This window comes from Pleurodeles waltl, chromosome 5 (assembly GCF_031143425.1).
Source record: "Pleurodeles waltl isolate 20211129_DDA chromosome 5, aPleWal1.hap1.20221129, whole genome shotgun sequence".
In the NCBI taxonomy this organism is placed as follows: domain Eukaryota; kingdom Metazoa; phylum Chordata; class Amphibia; order Caudata; family Salamandridae; genus Pleurodeles; species Pleurodeles waltl.
The window spans coordinates 431,436,869-431,455,253 of NC_090444.1; the positions used below are offsets into that span (position 1 = coordinate 431,436,869).

Genomic DNA, 18,385 nt, shown 5'->3' on the forward strand with positions numbered 1-18,385 from the left:
GTTCATTTCGATTACTGAATTGTCTCGTTGAATGCTGGATACTTTTATCAATGTATCCTGTCTGTTACACATTAAAATTCAAAATAAAACGTTTATTTAAATGAAAAAAAGGGAGTCTCCTGACACAAGCCATACTGTCACACTGGTCCGAATTGTTATCATGAAAGGTGTCACATGTCTCGTTTAGAAGGTTGTAGGTAGACAGGTAGGAGTTAAAAGCCATACAGGGCAAACAAAACTTACTTGGTAATCTTGTTCATTACCTCTCCATTGAAGTTAGATTAATGCAGAAGTAAATAGCTAGGTACCAAACTCTTCCTGACTTCATGGAAGAGGAAAGAGTCAAAAAAAGACACCCAGAAGGAGATCCGAAGGAAAATTCCAACTGTAAGGAGCAAACATCCTGGACAAAAATACCAGCAAGAGGGCGATGAACGAAAGGTAAAATAAAACGAGTTGCGAAGCATCCGTCACTAATAAATGCCTCCTTATCTATTATTCATACAGGAACTCGCAGCACAGGAAAAGATTTAACTTCTTCTTAGATTGCGAACGTGAGGCAGAGTTCCCTGAACAGGCCACCATATTGGGAAAGATAGTTCATCAACCTTGTCCATGGCCCTCTCCTGAATGTCGTGGTGTCGGCCTGACAGGCGAAGATACAGCTCAAGTGTGGCATACTTTGCTCAACACAGATCTTCGCCTTCCTGCCACTGCCCGACTCATCGAACGTTGTACACTGATTGTGGAACACACTTTTGAATTGACTGTGGAAAGACCAGCAGGACATGAGAACACCTAGCCATGCACTGAGCGTGGTGTCCTACAACACGCCTTCTGACTCTGAAGTACATGCACCATCTTCTTCCTGATGCTTACAAGTACTGGTAAGATATTGCTAAAGATGTAATTATAATAAAGGATTTATATGGAGTAATAGTTGGACTAGGTTTGGTTTATGATGTTTGCAGTGAAACTGTTAAAAAGTACTAGTTGTCTGTGACAGATTACCGTCACACAAACTGTATACCGATTCTGTGGAAACTGGGACTTGCAGTTTCACTGCAGACCACAAGGCAGAAGGCTGCAGGGAATCATGCATCCAACGGGAAGAGGGGCAACCCTTCAGCAAGGAGGAGGTGAACAAGGAAAGAAATGATGTGCTGTGAGCGCATTTAAAAAAAACAATCCACAGATTGTGGCAGAGACGAACTACTGCTTGCGAAGGCAAACCTTCTGTGAGTGAGGAATTATTTGGGAACAAATATGGATCTGCTAACATATGCACTGTAGTATACTATTGGTGTACAAGGATATTAAAAAAAACGCCAGCCTCTCATTTATTGTGCCATATGTAATGAGTATTCCTTCGGGCCGCAATCCACTCCCTCTGTAGCTAATGGGAAATTAAGAATGGATACAGCAGGCATCCCTGCTACGTGCTCCTTTTAATTTCAGTGTTTCATGATATTTCTCATTCATTTGCACTCTGGCATTGAGAACTGTGTACGTCAGGAAAATCCACACCAGTTCTCTCTCCAAAAACCCCATTCTGCACAGAGTCATGAAAATAAAATGCCATTCCAGTGAAACAAATGCCCTCTCCTTGCCTCAGATAAATTAAGGAGGTTATTAGCAGTAGCATGTCTGGGTATGAAGCCACCTTGATCTGGCAGGACCAGCTCAGTCATATAAGGCTGGAACCTCAAAGCAATAATTTTGGTTAATATTTGGTGGCCACTTTTATGTGTAAAGGTTGTGGGCAAATTTATCTTAAAATGTCAAAATTCAGGGGCACAGCCGCAAATACTGCAAGTACAGGGGCCTAAGAGGCCCACTGAAACCTACTTTCTGCTGTATATAACTACCTATATAGTAGTCACAGGGGTGTTTCCCTGTTTTGCACTAGGGCCCACGATGCCATTGGCAAAATTATAAGAAATCCAAGAAAAAGCCTACACCTGCATACCATACAAGGTAATAATTAGAACGATTCATGGTCCTGTGTACTATATAAATTGACATTTGTACTTATTTCAGGGTTGGTGATAGGGCTGGGGTTCTGTGTAGGGAAGCATCATTGGCATTATACTCTAAATTTGATTCCAAATAAAATATCTGGAATATCGTTGCCGACTAAATATAGGTGTTTTTGGGTGGGGAAGGATGTTTTCCACTTCCTTGCGGATTGCCACAGCACTCTTTTAGGTTTGGGATGTGCCCACTCTGTCCCCCATGGCTTCAGGAACATAATTTTTTCAATTATGTCTGCAAACTTCATTACACAGACATCATGCAACATCACAAAAATGTCAAAAGACTTTTTATGGTCAGTTCTGAACAGCCATATCCATTTATAGAATTCCCCCCAGACAGGTTTTACATTTGGTTTTCAAACTATTAAAAATCTACGTCATAGATTTACAACAAATTTGAAAATACAAGCAGGAGAAATTTGTGTTAATGCACATGCTAAATTCCATCTAGTAATGTTTTTCTGTGTGTCATCCTGAAGCTACCTAGTTGGACCATCATATTTTTGATCCACGCTAAGAATTTTTACCCATCACTAATCCATGCACAACTTTAAATAATCAAACAGAAGCAAAATCTGTTTTAAAATTCAAGGAAAATGGTCAAACAGTTGCAAAGTTACTTACCAAAACTACTTTTCAAGTTGACTAACGTGTCTGTCCATAGGAGTGCTATGTGTATGGTATGCTATGTGTATTGTGTTAACATCTGTTAGCTTCATTTGAAGGGAAGGAATTGGTTACGATCTAAAAACTAAAGACCATTGAAATTCCCCACTTATATTCTGACTCTCAAACACTCCTCTAAACCTCACAGCTAACATTGCAGATGACCTCACCACTGACTTTGTTGGTGACTTCACACATGATAACATGTTTGTTGAAAATTACCATCTTTTGTGTGGTGTAACCCCATTTTTTGCCGCCCTTTTTTCGCTGTTTGTAGAACCCTTTGCACTTTCCCCCTTCTAACCAGGGTGAAAGTGCCTGTACTCCCTGTTTTAACATGATGAAATTGGCGTATCCCCAGTTGGCATATTTAACTAACCTATAAGCCCCTAGCATATGGTACAAAGTTTATTGGGGTGCAATATTATATTTAATAATGTTATCTCTGGCTATGAAACAGCTATACATTTAATTATTGGACTTTTGAAGTATTTAATTAAACCACAGTTCACTAGTGAAGTCAGATTTGTAATAAATATTTTGGAAAAACACTTACAAAAGTCAGCTTTTCCCTGCCTAAAGCCTGTAGAGGCCCATTTACAGGAACTCCATTCTACCTGGCAGCTGAATACCCCTCTTGCTGAGGTGTGAACTTGCTTCTAGAACTGGGATAAAAGGCCTTGGTGTGGGGACTTTTTTCCTCTTGGCAGAAGGCCTGTGGGTCTAGAACACTGGGCCTTCTTGCCCTCTTGTACCCAGGACAGAGAAGTGCACTCCAAAGGTCATAAGGCTGATCTTGTGTTCAAGCTATAGAAACACAAAAGGCTACAAGGGGCCTTTTCCATCAGTTCCAACTGGACCTGCCCTGGACCTTGCTGCCAGCCTCTTCTAGAGTGAGTCTTGATACCCAAGTGCTGTTCCCAAGGTCCTAGTCATCTGCCTAGTACCAAAGTGTACTCCTCTTATCATTTCCTGAAATGTGGCTCCAAGAACATCAGGGGGACCTTGATCAATCTGTCGAGCCGATCCGACTAAGGAGCGCTGCCACTGGGCCAGAAATTCAGATTACTTTCGATCTGAGCTTTTTCGCAGCAGCAAATGTGATTCAGCTGGATCTGTTGGAGAAGGTATCTGACTTCATCGAGCCCTCTTTGACTACAACTTGCAGCATTGCCCATTGGAAAAATCCAAACTCAAAAAAGGTTAGAATGTAGAAAACTTCACTGGGCAAATGCGTCAAAAGTATCTGGCCTTTGAAGGACTTTCATTGGGCACAAAATTCAGAGTTTTTCCGCTTGGAGGTTTCTGGCTAAAAGTCAGCGGCTTCACTGAGACGTTGTCAAGCATCTATCTGATGGCGTGAGCATTGCCCACTGAGAATTTTTGACTTCCATTTCAGTGACTTTAGATCTCGGGGAATACTCGTCACACACATGACAGATATCCTGTCTGCTCTATAATGATCCCATTATATCCTAGGGAGATTGTAATATGGCGGACAGGATATCCGTCATATTTGTGATAGAGTAAACCCTATGCCGAGATCAAATTCAGAGCCTTAGTATGAAGGTAAAGCTTCTGGCAGGATTGAACCTGGTTTCTGTATCCATCCCGTGCTCTATCACGGTGGCATGAACTTGCACTTAGGTAGTGGTCAAACGCAACCAGATTGTAGCGGTTGGTGCTTAAAGCTTATTGGAGTTCTTTTCTTATCAGGATTTTCTCGTTTAGGTGTTATTCTTTTGATGTAGGAAGAATTAGGAACACATCATATACATCACATACATACAAACATAAGTTCCCAAATCCCAAAACAAACATTTTAGGCTAGGGATAGTTGTAAACTAATGTAAGTAGTGAAAGGCTTAATACATGACACGCTAAGAAAAAGATTGACTGTGGGTTCAATAGAAAAGGCAGGTCATATTTAGGACAAACAAACACTTATTACTTAGGAAACTTATACACATGCTGCATTGTTAAGTTAGCTGTGCTGAAACACACAAGAGGCCCAAGCCACATTAGAATGAGAGTTTTTATTTAAAGCTGCACCAGCTGTCGCTTTCAAAATCTTCACTTAGCACGAACAGGGTGGAACAAAAAGGTGTATCCTGCATTAGCACAAGGGTCCTAAAAACCACAAGTCATTCATATCTTGCTGAGGGGGACTGTGTAAGGGTCAGATAAGCATTTGCACAAGGCAGGGCTACCGTGAGCATCATGTAACGTATAATCACTTGTTGTGCAGAAAAGATAGAGATGCAGAATGACGCCAATGTTACTTACCCACCCATGAGGTGACCAATAATCGTGCATGTGCTCTTGTCAAGAGGTACCTCTCCCCTATTATCTTATCTGTACTGCTTGTTCTTGCTTACGTCAATGCTGAACTTGTCAGCATAGTTTTTTGTGGTTTTTACAGTATAAATACCACTGCTTGTGAACTAGAACTTTGAACTTCAGTCATGGCCTCTATGTTGAGACTGCCTGTTGTTCCCAGCTGAAAATTGATTAAACCTATATTGCTGTGTCAAATTGATATGTCTTATTTTATTAACAGATTTTCCTCTAACACTTTTTATTACACTGTATTCTATTTTTCTAGATTGGTTTGGGATTGTTCTTGTAATGTGTTTTGACTTTATTACTGTTTTGGTAATGCATAAATACTTTACATATTGCCCCAAACCTACGCCAGTCTGCTCTGTGCAATAACTACCTAGGTTGAGCTCAGGCTAATTTTGTGACTTTAGTGAATCACCATAGCAAGGACTGTGGTTATCACCTGAGGTGGGTAACTTCCCCCTCAACTAATTCTCCACTGTTTTTTACAATGATCATTGAAGTGATGCATAATTTATTTTTCATATCGATGCAGCTTTTCCTCTTCGTAATCTCTTTGACAACACTCTACTGCAGTCTCACACATGTATTTAATCTCTGTGAAGACATCTGTCACTCGTGATTGTAACCTCATTAGTCTTTCTTCTTTGTTATCACTCACATTGTACGCAATTCTAGAACATAGAACCTACAACATTCTAAACTTAAAGAGACATTCTTCTTACCCTACTCAAAGTCATCACTCTAGATAGAACACATCTTCTTCTCTTTATGGAAGTAAACAAAAATGACTAATAATAAAATGTAATGATAATTACTTGCAGATAATCCCAGCCACTTCTGCTTTACTGCCTCAATACGCTCCAGTGCTTGGCTGTGTTTTTTGGAATCTCTGGCATCCTGGTAGGACTCAGATCTTTGGGTTAATGCAGAAGACTTCACACACATACAAACTTGTTGCCCATCCGTCATCATACATCCACTGTTTTAACATTTTCAATTTTTTAATGTCCTTTTCATTATTGTTAATGTCCTTCTATCATTTCCTTTCTCATACAATGCAATTCTTCTTTTCTTGGACCACAAAAATTTGTAAGTCCACCGTCAATTCGTCCTGGTTTCACATTGACCAAATCTCCAACCTGTATTTTCTTTTCAGGTTGTTCACTAAGCTTGTTCTCATTTTTCCACTTCCTTCACTTATGAGCAGTTTCATCCAAGCTGGTGAGAAGTTGGTGTTGGCCTCAGTACATAAAAAGGATCTTTCTTTGTAACACTATTTTCTGTAGCATGAAAAGTCCAGAATGAATCTCACACCATACTGTACTGCCATCTGAATCACTCCTCTTACCATTTGGTTGTCTTGAGGGTTATATTATGCTGTTCTGGAATATAAAATGCCACAAAAACTCAAGTATTTTGCCATTTCCTCTGATGTCCATTACGCTCGGTTATCTGTGATCAATTTACTAGGATATCCTTCTTCTCTGAAAGTTTCTTCTAATACTCCTAATAGTATTTTTTGATGTGATCTTGTTCATGAATTTCTCAGCAAGCCATTTGTAATAGATATCTATCATCACAAGGGCAAATCCTAGTTCTGTAACAACCCCACCAATGAAATCTGAACACACTGTATGCCAAGGCACTCCCAGATCTCTTATCTCACCTACAATTGACTGTTTACTCACTTTGAACCTCTTCCCTCCTTCCCTACAACCTGTACATCGCAATAGCCATTCAGCAACATCTTTGCCCATGCCAGAAATGATCTCTCAATCTTTTCCTAACAAGGGTTTGCCCGAAAAGACCTTCACGTGCTATTTTGAACAAGTCAAATCTCAAATTTTCTGTACTGACGTATTTATCTCCCCTCAATATTAGCTTGCCTTCACATACAGACAATTCATCCACTATTTTAACAAAAAGTCACACTCCCACAAGTACAGCACTCTCATCCTTACTTCCCTTTAGAATCATGTCCATCACCTGTTGCAACAATCGATCATTACTCATACTTTCAAACCATTTCTCTTTCCCTATTGCACTTTGACTCCACTCCTCAAGGTCATGCACACTAGCAACTGTCCCTTCCTTATCAAATGTTTAAATTTCCACCTTGTCTACATCTTTCCAAGGCAGTGGAAATCTAGATAATCCATTCGCTCGAGTGTTTTTCCAGCCTGGTATATAGTCTAACTTCTACCGATAATATTGTAAACGAGCAGCCATCCGAGCTAGTTTTGCTGACCCCTTGCAAGCCCCACCAAGGAACAAGATTTTCAATAATGGTTTGTGATCTTTAAGTACAATCATGGAGAATCCCCACAGATATGTTCTGAAGTATTCTGCACCCCAAACGGCAGCCAGTGCCTCCCTCCCTATGACCGAATAATTCTTCTCAGAATCAGTCAAAGACCGGAAAGCAAAAGCTACTGTTCTTTCACCATCATTATGTAATTGCAACAAACAGCACCTATAACTACAGCACTTATAATAACTGTAAGAATAGATGCAAATCTGGTATCAAACGAGGTTCGAATTCTGGCAGAACAAATGTCATTTTTTATATTTTCAAAAGATCTGTTGTTTTCCGTCAAAACAAACATGCAACCTTTCCTCAGCAGCTTCTTTATATCCTCTGTCTTTCCTGCAAAATTATTCACACATTTTGCATAATAGTCAATTAGTCCAATGTAGGACCTTAACTCATCCTTATCTGTTGGTATGGTTGCTTTCCTTATTGCCTACAGTATGTCTCTCTTTGGTCTGACTCCTGAGGTCAACAGTGTGTGCCCCAAGTAGCCAATGTCTTCAGTACAAACCTTGCACTTATCTTTTTTGAGTGTGACCAGTGTAAGACCAGCTTCAACAATTTTATACAGCATTCTGTTAAGAACCATATTGTGACTCTCAGTCGACTCTCTGAATACCAAAATGTCATCCTTGAAATAGACAATTCCATCTATCCCTTTTAGAATTTTTCCCATCATCCTTTTGAAGACACTAGTCGCTGACGCACGTCTGAACGGAATCCTGGTAAACTGGAAGACTTCTTCTGTTGTAATCAATGCAGGAAGGTGTCTAGAATCTCAGTGCAGTCTAATTTAGTGGTATGCATGGCATAAGTCAAGTTTGGAAAAATACTTCCCTCCCTTTACCAACAGTACAACTTCATTTATATTTGAAGAGGATAATTGCCCACTACTATGTTTTGGTTCACAGTGCGTAAATCCACACACATCTGAAAACTGCCATCAGATTTGCCTGTGATCACAACAGGCAAAATCCAACTTGATGTTTCTATTGGTTCTATTATTCTTTGTTCTACCATCTTCTCAAGCATCCTCTTGACTTCTTGTCTTAAACCAATAGGTACCTTGCATACCCAATGTTGCACTGGCCCAACATCCGGTTTGACTACTATTTTATGTGCATTGTTTTTTAGTTCACCTATTTTGTTTGTTAATACCCTGCTTGCTCCTTCCACAATCTCTTCCACTGTAACCTCTTCAGTCACCATTACCTGGTTGGGTGCCCTCATCGAATCTATTATTAAATAGAAATCATACTGATGCTCCCACCCCAATATCGGAGACCTCTTTTCTGCAACATATACTTTTCCTCTAACAGATCTATCTTGAAACTCAATTTTTGTTAGCATAATGTTGCACAAGCATGTCACTTGGGATTATGGTATAAAGAGATCCAGAGTCCACCATGAGCTGAACCCTTTTTTCTTTAATAGTAAATGTAGCTTTAGGCCTGCACTTTCTCCCCCTCTCGGTCTGGATCTTAGATATGCAAAGAATTCTGTTTTCCTCAACATCATCTTTTTTGCTATCTTGTACTGCAGCTATTCCGTATCTGTTCTTCATCCTACACACACAGGCAAAATGTATCTTCCTTCCATATTGCCTGCTCCCCTTCCCTGCAGCAAAGCAATTTTTTAAATCAGAATCATGTAGACTACTCCCACATCTAGTACACACCTTCACTAGTTCTTTAGAAGTATCTCCCTCAGTATTCCTCTTGTCAACCATACTCTTTTTTTTGTCAACTTACATACCTTTGTTTTTTTTAGCATTGACTGTTCCTATATCTGCCTGTTCAACATACGATATATTCACGCTGCCATCCTTCCTTTCCATTTCTTTAATACACTGATCTGATTGCTCCACAACTTTTGCAATTTCAGTCACATCTTGTAATGACAGGTTCATCGCCGCCCATAAACTTTCCTGCATCTTTTTATTTCTACATTGTACTATTAACTGATCACGTATCACTTTTTCTCCTGTGGCCCCAAATTGACACTTCACTGACAGTTCATGTAACCTTGCCACAAACTGAACTACCTTCTCTTCTTTTTTCTGTGGCTGGGTATAAAACCTATGTCTACACATTACTATGTTTGTTTCCCTGGCAAACCATTTTTCTAATCTTGCTTTTGCTTCTAAGTACACGTTACTAATAGGTTGTCCATCATTACCCACTTCTACTGGTAAGTATTTTTATAATATGCTGTCCTTCTTTGCCTAAAGTGCGTAACAAGCGGGCTTTTTTCCTAGATGCTGTAAACTCTCTCCCATCTAGAGCTTCTAAGTGGAACACCTGGCTATGATAAGAAGGGTGATGGCGGTATGATTGCTGCTTCCATTGTACAATGAATTTAAAATTGAACACACTATAACATTTGGAATGCACTATAATAACTTATAAATGGAAAAAAAGGTGTGCCCGTCACCATATTCAGTAGTCTAATATAAGCACCTAGTCGTATGTGTGCGACTTTAAATGGATTGGCTTACTTTGCATCCCTCTTCGGTTAATAAGGCATCACTGCATTATTTCATTCCTCCAGATATGTTCTGAGGTTGAAATTTGAAATTTCCAAAGGTAAGCCTATCATAGAGTAGATTTCCTGCTATTTAATACATGCGGGCATCAGACACTTCATTTAAAGGTGTGCCTGTCACTGCATTGCCGATTTCCGTTTCCACAATGTGTGAAATGCCCCAATCGTTGGTAATGCCGCAAAGAAGTTTTCCCAAACTTCAACGATGGCCGCTATGCATAGGTTTACTTCTTTTAAAAATGTCTTTATTTTTTTTTTTTTTACATGTGATGGAGCTTGTATTCCTTGCGTTCCTGGTACGACATTTTCACAGCCGGTAGGGCTTGTTTTTGTTACCTACTACACGTTGCTTGTTTCTATAGGAATTTGCTTCCTGTACTTAACCACCATCACGTGCTGAGGACATGCAGTCATGCGATGAGCTAAAATGGTTTCCCCGTGCCTGAAGGATTGTTGAGGTCTATGCAAGCCACAAAGATTGTTAGGCGAGTCTTTCAATGTTATTGATTTGTTCGTGATCCAAATCGCTTTCTTGCTGTTATAAATATTAACGTTACAAATTTCAAGGGTACTCCTGAATAATATTTCAAAATTAATAATTTTATTGTTTGCAGTGGGTCCTACCCCAGCTCTTCTTTTGGTTATGAAGTTCCACAGTCATCTGGCATGTCCTTTGGGCTTGAGCTCGTCTGCAAATCTTGAATCACAACCTCATGAGCCACAGTGAGGTTTAGATATACTCCTTATTAGGACATGGGTGACTGCAGTTGGTGTCCCCTCTCCAGGCAGCTAACAACTGTCCCGGGAGAGGCCCCAACTCGGTCACAGTGTATACAATACTAGCACATAGAACCTACAACATTCTAAGCTTAAAGAGACATTCTTCTTAACCTACTCAAAGTCATAACTGTAGCTATAACATGTTACTCCTTGGATTTCTGGTGACTGGTTGTTTGTGGATTCTGGAATTCCAGCCTCATCAAAAGACCTTTTCTGGCCTGCGATTGTTGAGCAAGTTAAATCTTTACTTTACAGTAACTTTGCCTTATCTGGAGCTGCTGAGGTCTCCAGTACCCGTGCTTCTTTTACATAGCGTACCGTTTTCCCGTTGTTTACCTAGTGATCCACGTCATGTTGGTGTAAATCTCAGTTCTGAATGTTTCAGGATATCTAGGAGGCTGTGAGCCAGTGGCAGTGTTAGCAGGTGTAGATTGTTGTACTGGTTTCTGACACAATATTACTGAAGGCTATAGTCCTATTGCATTATGTGTGGTGACATCAGTGGAAATTCACACTTTTCTCGCTACATCATTTTTGTGAGGACATCTAGATGCTGTCTTTGAATCTTCAGCTCTTAGCATTTATGCACTGTCTACGAGGTCATCTTTTGTTAAAACATATATGTTCATTTGTTTTCCTTTAACTTTATTGGAGGCGGCTGGAGGCAAGCTACTATATGGAATACTACAGAAGGATGGAGGGGTGGCAATAACAACTATGACAACAAGAGATGGAGGGAGTGCAGGTGGTGGCAGCAATAACAGGAACATCTAGGGAGGGAGAATGGGTGGGGATAAACAACAGGGATGAGGGAGGCAGTGTGGGAGTAATCAATATGGACTAGGGAGGAAGGAACGAGAAGGAGAAAGAAGTACACGAGGTGGAACCAAGTGAAAAAAACACAGACAGATTGCTTTAACACAAGGAAAAAAAAGTAATGCCTAAAAAAATGAGCAGCGGAATTACACAAGTAATGCGCTCGTGCACCAGTAAAGGGACAAACTTATGAAGATGAAGGAAACTTATGGCAGCTCACCAATAAGCAAGCAAATTAAATAAAAAAGACAGAGTACTTGACTTTGTTAGTGTAGGCGGGCGTCGCTCGCCTCGCCTACCTTCGCGCACCACTGGCGATCGCCGAACACCTCCTCCGGCTTCCGTCCACGTCGTCAAGGAGACGCGTGGGGGCGGAGACGACAATCGGCACCGGACTTCCGGGTTGCCGAGCGGCCACAAAAGGAAGACGCCGCGATCGAAAGGGGCGAAAAGAAGAAGGAGTAGGAGAGACGCCACGGATCCCCATCGAGGAGAGAGGAGAAGCCGAGGAAAGATCCCGACTGGGAGGAGACGCCCGTGACCGGAGCAACAAGCCGTGCTGCACCGGCACCCCGTCCAGACCCTATCAAGCCGGAACGACCGAGAGGAAACGAGACAGCCTGCCACGGCCCAGGAGGGTCGTGGCTGCACAAGGTACGTGCCCTCTTCAAGGGCAGCCACCATAAGGAGGGAGAAGGGGAGGCAGAGGGGGGAGAGGTAGAAGGGGGAGGACAGGGACTGGGGAGCTACCAGGGCACCTTCCCACCCGACCTTTAGCCTAACAGAGCTCAGAACAGCCTACCCTCACAAGCTCCTAACTTCCCCACTAAAACACCACTTGTATTAATTTTTTCTTTATTGTTCACTTCGTATCCCCTCACACCTCCCTCCCACACTAAACCCTAAAATTAAGAGACAAGGAAATACCGTCCCACTTACCTGCTGTGTCCTTTTTGTTCTTCCGAGAGAAATCGCGATACCCAGAGGAGGACACCCAGAGCTCGCCACCTAAGAGGGAGAAAAGAAAACTGTTAAAAGACCCGTAGCAACCCAACGCTCACGCAGAAGAGAAACAAAGGAAGAAAAGAAGACCTACCATTATATTATTTGTTCCACCTCTCCTATAACTCAAATAAATCACGTAAAATCCCTGTCAAGGGTTTTTGAAATCTGCGTCCGTGTCCTCTGTAACCCTGATCCCACCCCCACAGTGGTGTCAGAAGTGGGATTTCGGTTCCATACTGGCATACAGAGACAATACAACTATGGAGGACAAACCCAGCCTCGAGGACATGATCAAACAACTTGCGGAAGGTAAACGCCACCTCCAATTAGTGTGGGAAGCGCAACAAAGGGAGGCCAAGGAGGACAGAGAGGCCCTGCAATCCGCACTAAAGAGTCAGGCCACTATAATGGCCAGTAATCAACTGGTCCATGAGACTGCTCTCCAAAAACTGACCGACACAATCGCTGCCAGCAAGGTACATCCAAACGTGCCAAGTTCGGTATTACAAAAGTACCAGGAGGGAGAAGATCCCGATTCTTTTTTCACGAACTTTGAAAGAGTAGCCTCCTCAGCTCAATGGCCTGAAAATAGGTGGGGCCAATACATTGCTCCCCTCTTGACGGGCACTCTTCAATCCGCTTATCAGGCTGCCAATCCGGGTGGCACCACCCCATATTCTGAGATAAAGAAAAGTATTTTAGAGCGTGTGGGACATGATACTGAGTATTACAGGGCCAAATTTTGCAAGGTTAAATGGGGACCCAAGGAAGACCCACGTACCTATTATTACCGGGTGAAGGACCTGGGACTAAAATGGCTGGGACCCATAGGGACTGACCGTGAGGAAGTTATCAAAGTCATTATCTTAGAACAGTACCTTGATTCCCTGCCTCCCAGCACCCGAAACTTGATAAGGCAGCACCCTAAAATAGACACCGAGACAGCCGTTGACCTGGCATGCGCCTACCACAGGTCTGTAGATGTGAAACATCAACAACCCCGGCCCTTGGGTAAAATGCCTATAGCTCCTCCCCATTTTCCACCCAGACGAACAGCTGAAGAACCAGGACCCTCCCGGAATACCGAGAGAAATCCCATGCAACAACCTCAGTGTTTCAGTTGTGGGGAGTGGGGTCATATCGCCCGTGGATGTCCAAAAAAACATGAGGGTGTAGAGCCGATGGAAATAGGAGTTACTCGAGGAAGAGTCCTGTGCCTGGGGAAAAGTGATGTGTCCTTCAAACACCCCCTTCGGATAAATGGACTTCCGGTCATGGCCTTGATTGACTCTGGATGTAGTCAGTCGGTAATCCGTCGTAGTATAATCAATCCTGCCAAACCTAATGACGATCATTGGGTAACGATATGTTGCATTCATGGGGACCGTGCTCAGTACCCCCTTTCGGTGGTAGAAGTAGAATGGAACACTCACCTTGACCTCCTCTCCATGGGGCTCATGGATAACTTAATAGAGGAGTGCGTCATTGGGACTGATTATCAGAGGTTTAATGAGATCCTGGATCAAACACGGAAGCATAATCCGGTTGATGATTGGTGGGGTACTGCTCCTTTCTGGGATGATTCTATATATAGCCCCCCCGAAAGGAAAAAGTTAACACGAAAGGAAAAGAGAGCAGAGAAACAGAGATTTTCAACTAAACAAGATCGGAAGGAAGAGGAGAGGAGAGATTAGTGGCCAATATAGACAGCGCCCCCATATCTTTTAGAATGAGTCAACGCGAAGATCCTACCCTAGGGAATGCCTGGAAGAATGCCAAAAATGCCTCTACTGGAGAGGTAGGTCCCTACTTCTTGGTACACAAGGACTTGCTATATAGAGTAACCACAAACGTGAATGGGGAGAAGAGACAGCTCGTAGTTCCCGAACCGTACAGAACTCAGGTACTCTTCCTAGCCCATAACCAACCTGGGGGAGGTCATTGTGGCCGGGAGAAAACCGAGGAATACTTACTGAGACGGTTTTACTGGCCCGGAGTATATGCGCATATCCGACTATATTGTGCCCACTGCCCAAAATGTCAACTAGTAGAACCGGGAGCCTCTAGAAGAGCCCCGTTACGACCATTACCTATTATCGATACCCCATTCAAACGAGTTGGTATGGATCTAGTTGGACCCCTTTTGCCATCCAGTAAAGGACACACCCATATTCTCGTCCTGGTCGATTATGCGAGCAGGTATCCAGAGGCGATTCCACTTACCAGTACCACCACTAAGGCAGTTGCACAAGCCATGATCAAATTTTTTTCCCGAGTTGGTTTCCCTGAAGAAATCCTTACTGACCAGGGGACACCGTTCGTATCTGGACTTATGAAACAGATATGTAAGTCCCTAGGCGTTCTCCAGATAAAGACGTCAGTATATCACCCACAAACGGATGGTTTAGTGGACCGATATAATCGCACAGTCAAAACCCTTTTGAGGAAAATAGTGAGCGAGACGGGAAAAGACTGGGATCAGAAACTTCCCCTAGTGTTGTATGCAATAAGGACACATGAGCAATCCTCTACCGGGCATAGCCCGTTTGAACTTGTATTTGGGAGACAACCCCGCAATTTACTAGATATGGCGGCGGAATTGTGGGAGGAGGAGAACAATGAGGAGCGACCCATCCTAGACTATATTCACAAATTAAAGACCCATCTCCAGACGGTTTGGGAGGATGTAAGACACCATTTAGAGAAAGCCCAAGAAAATCAAAAAAACTACTATGATCAGGGTACCAAACTACGGGTACTAGAACCCAACGATAAGGTATTAATCCTACGACCCACCTCTGAACATAAGCTAATAGCCAAATGGCAAGGGCTGTATCGGGTAGTAAAAGCGGTCACCCCGGTTACCTATTTGGTTGAACTAAATAACCACCCAAGACGAACCCAAATTTATCACATCAATCTATTAAAGAAATGGGAGGACCCGGGAAACGACAACGATGCACCTGCAAGGGGGTACCTGATCACTCTGACAAACCCACTAGGGTTGGAACTATGCCCCACATCCCAACCAGACCCACAAAAACTCCCCAGTATCAATGAGTCCCTTTCTGAGATGGAGACACGGCAGTTAATGGGGCTAATCCAAAGTTATGCCAGCTTCTTCTCTGAACTTCCGGGAAGAACTTCTTTGGTTCAACATCATATTCAAACACCTGAGGGCCAAATTGTGCGCCTACTTCCCTATCGAATCCCCGAAGCTAGAAAAATCCTTATAGAGGAAGAGATAACAAAGATGTTATCTCTAGGAGTCATTGAAACATCCACAAGTCCATGGTGCTCTCCTGTAGTATTAGTGCCGAAACCGGACGGTTCGGTCCGCTTCTGTATCGATTTCCGAAAACTCAATGAGGTGTCACTCTTCGATACCTACCCCATTCCCCGGGTAGATGAAGTTTTGGAGAAAATCGGGCAGGCCCGTTTTATGTCCACTATTGATCTGACGAAGGGATATTGGCAGATTCCCTTAGCTCCATCAGACAAAGAGAAGACAGCGTTCGTTTCCCCTTCGGGGTTATATCAATTTACCGTCCTCCCATTCGGCCTTCATAGTGCCCCGGCGACATTCCAACGCTTGATGGATCGTTTTTTGAGACCCTTCCATGACTTTACGGCCGCCTATCTCGACGACATTGTCATTTTTAGCTCTACCTGGCCAGACCACCTCCTCCATCTAGAGAAAGTGTTTTCAGCACTGGCAGCCGCAGGCCTTACCGCCAATCCAAAAAAATGTGTCCTAGGACAGACCCAGATTGCTTATCTTGGTTATGTCATCGGTAAGGGAGTGTTGAGTCCACAAAAAGATAAGGTAGACACCATTAGACAGATACCACTCCCCAAAACTAAGAAGGAACTCTGTTCATTTCTGGGGTTGGTAGGGTACTACCGACGGTTTATACCACAGTACTCGACCATTACGGCCCCCTTTACTGACCTGTTAAAGAAGCAATACTCAAACACCCTTCCTCCTTTTTCTCCCTCACAACTCCAGGGGTTTCACTGTCTCAAAGAAGCCCTGTCTACAGAACCTGTGTTAAGATGTCCTGATTTTTCCAGACCTTTTCATCTTTTTGCCGACGCTTCCAATGTCGGGTTAGGGGCCGTATTAGCGCAGCCGGACGATCAGGGACATGATCACCCCATTGTATATATCAGTAGGAAGTTGTTACCTAGGGAAACGAACTATCCTACCATCGAGAAGGAATTCCTTGCCATAAAGTGGGCGATAGAATGTTTACAATACTATCTCCTGCGTCGTCCTTTCATCCTTTACACCGATCATGCACCCTTGACATGGTTGGCATCCCATAAGGATACCAATTCCCGAGTGTTGCGCTGGTTCCTTGAATTACAACCCTTTACCTTTCAGGTCCGTCACATTCCTGGGTCTCGACAATGTCCCGCTGACTTTCTCTCCCGCTGCCCAGACTCCACGGTCCTATACCAGTCCCGTTCATGGGAAGGGGTATGTAGGCGGGCGTCGCTCGCCTCACCTACCTTCGCGCACCACTGGTGATCGCCGAATGCCGAACGCCTCCTCCGGCTTCCGTCCACGTCGTCAAGGAGACGCGTGGGGGCGGAGATGACAATCGCGATACCCAGAGGAGGACACCCAGAGCTCGCCACCTAAGAGGGAGAAAAGAAAACCGTTAAAAGACCCGTAGCAACCCAATGCTCACGCAGAAGAGAAACAAAGGAAGAAAAGAAGACCTACCATTATATTATTTGTTCCACCTCTCCTATAACTCAAATAAATCACGTAAAATCCCTGTCAAGGGTTTTTGAAATCTGCGTCCGTGTCCTCTGTAACCCTGATCCCACCCCCACAGTGGTGTCAGAAGTGGGATTTCGGTTCCATACGGGCATACAGAGACAATACAACTATGGAGGACAAACCCAGCCTCGAGGACATGATCAAACAACTTGCGGAAGGTCAACGCCACCTCCAATTAGTGTGGGAAGCGCAACAAAGGGAGGCCAAGGAGGACAGAGAGGCCCTGCAATCCGCACTAAAGAGTCAGGCCACTATAATGGCCAGTAATCAACTGGTCCATGAGACTGCTCTCCAAAAACTGACCGACACAATCGCTGCCAGCAAGGTACATCCAAACGTGGCAAGTTCGGTATTACAAAAGTACCAGGAGGGAGAAGATCCCGATTCTTTTTTCACGAACTTTGAAAGAGTAGCCTCCTCAGCTCAATGGCCTGAAAATAGGTGGGGCCAATACATTGCTCCCCTCTTGACGGGCACTCTTCAATCCGCTTATCAGGCTGCCAATCTGGGTGGCACCACCCCATATTCTGAGATAAAGAAAAGTATTTTAGAGCGTGTGGGACATGATACTGAGTATTACAGGGCCAAATTTTGCAAGGTTAAATGGGGACCCAAGGAAGACCCACGTACCTATTATTACCGGGTGAAGGACCTGGGACTAAAATGGCTGGGACCCATAGGGACTGACCGTGAGGAAGTTATCAAAGTCATTATCTTAGAACAGTACCTTGATTCCCTGCCTCCCAGCACCCGAAACTGGATAAGGCAGCACCCTAAAATAGACACCGAGACAGCCGTTGACCTGGCATGCGCCTACCACAGGTCTGTAGATGTGAAACATCAACAACCCCGGCCCTTGGGTAAAATGCCTATAGCTCCTCCCCATTTTCCACCCAGACGAACAGCTGAAGAACCAGGACCCTCCCGGAGTACCGAGAGAAATCCCATGCAATAACCTCAGTGTTGCAGTTGTGGGGAGTGGGGTCATATCGCCCGTGGATGTCCAAAAAAACATGAGGGTGTAGAGCCGATGGAAATAGGAGTTACTCGAGGAAGATTCCTGTGCCTGGGGAAAAGTGATGTGTCCTT

The 18,385-nt window shown here is 43.4% G+C and overlaps 1 protein-coding gene across 4 annotated transcripts in view; it reads left to right on the plus strand.

Moving 5' to 3' along the window:
* COMMD1 (copper metabolism domain containing 1) overlaps positions 1–18,385 on the plus strand; it is a 588,972-nt gene that overhangs the window by 321,364 nt on the left and 249,223 nt on the right. Inside the window, exon 4 of one of the 4 annotated variants that reach the window (XM_069234204.1) lies at positions 508–939. The exons of the other annotated variants lie outside the window; for them this stretch is intronic. The gene's annotated coding sequence lies outside the window, so the exon portion shown is untranslated. Of the gene's footprint in view, positions 1–507; positions 940–18,385 lie in introns of those variants that run through there. 4 annotated transcript variants of the gene reach the window in all.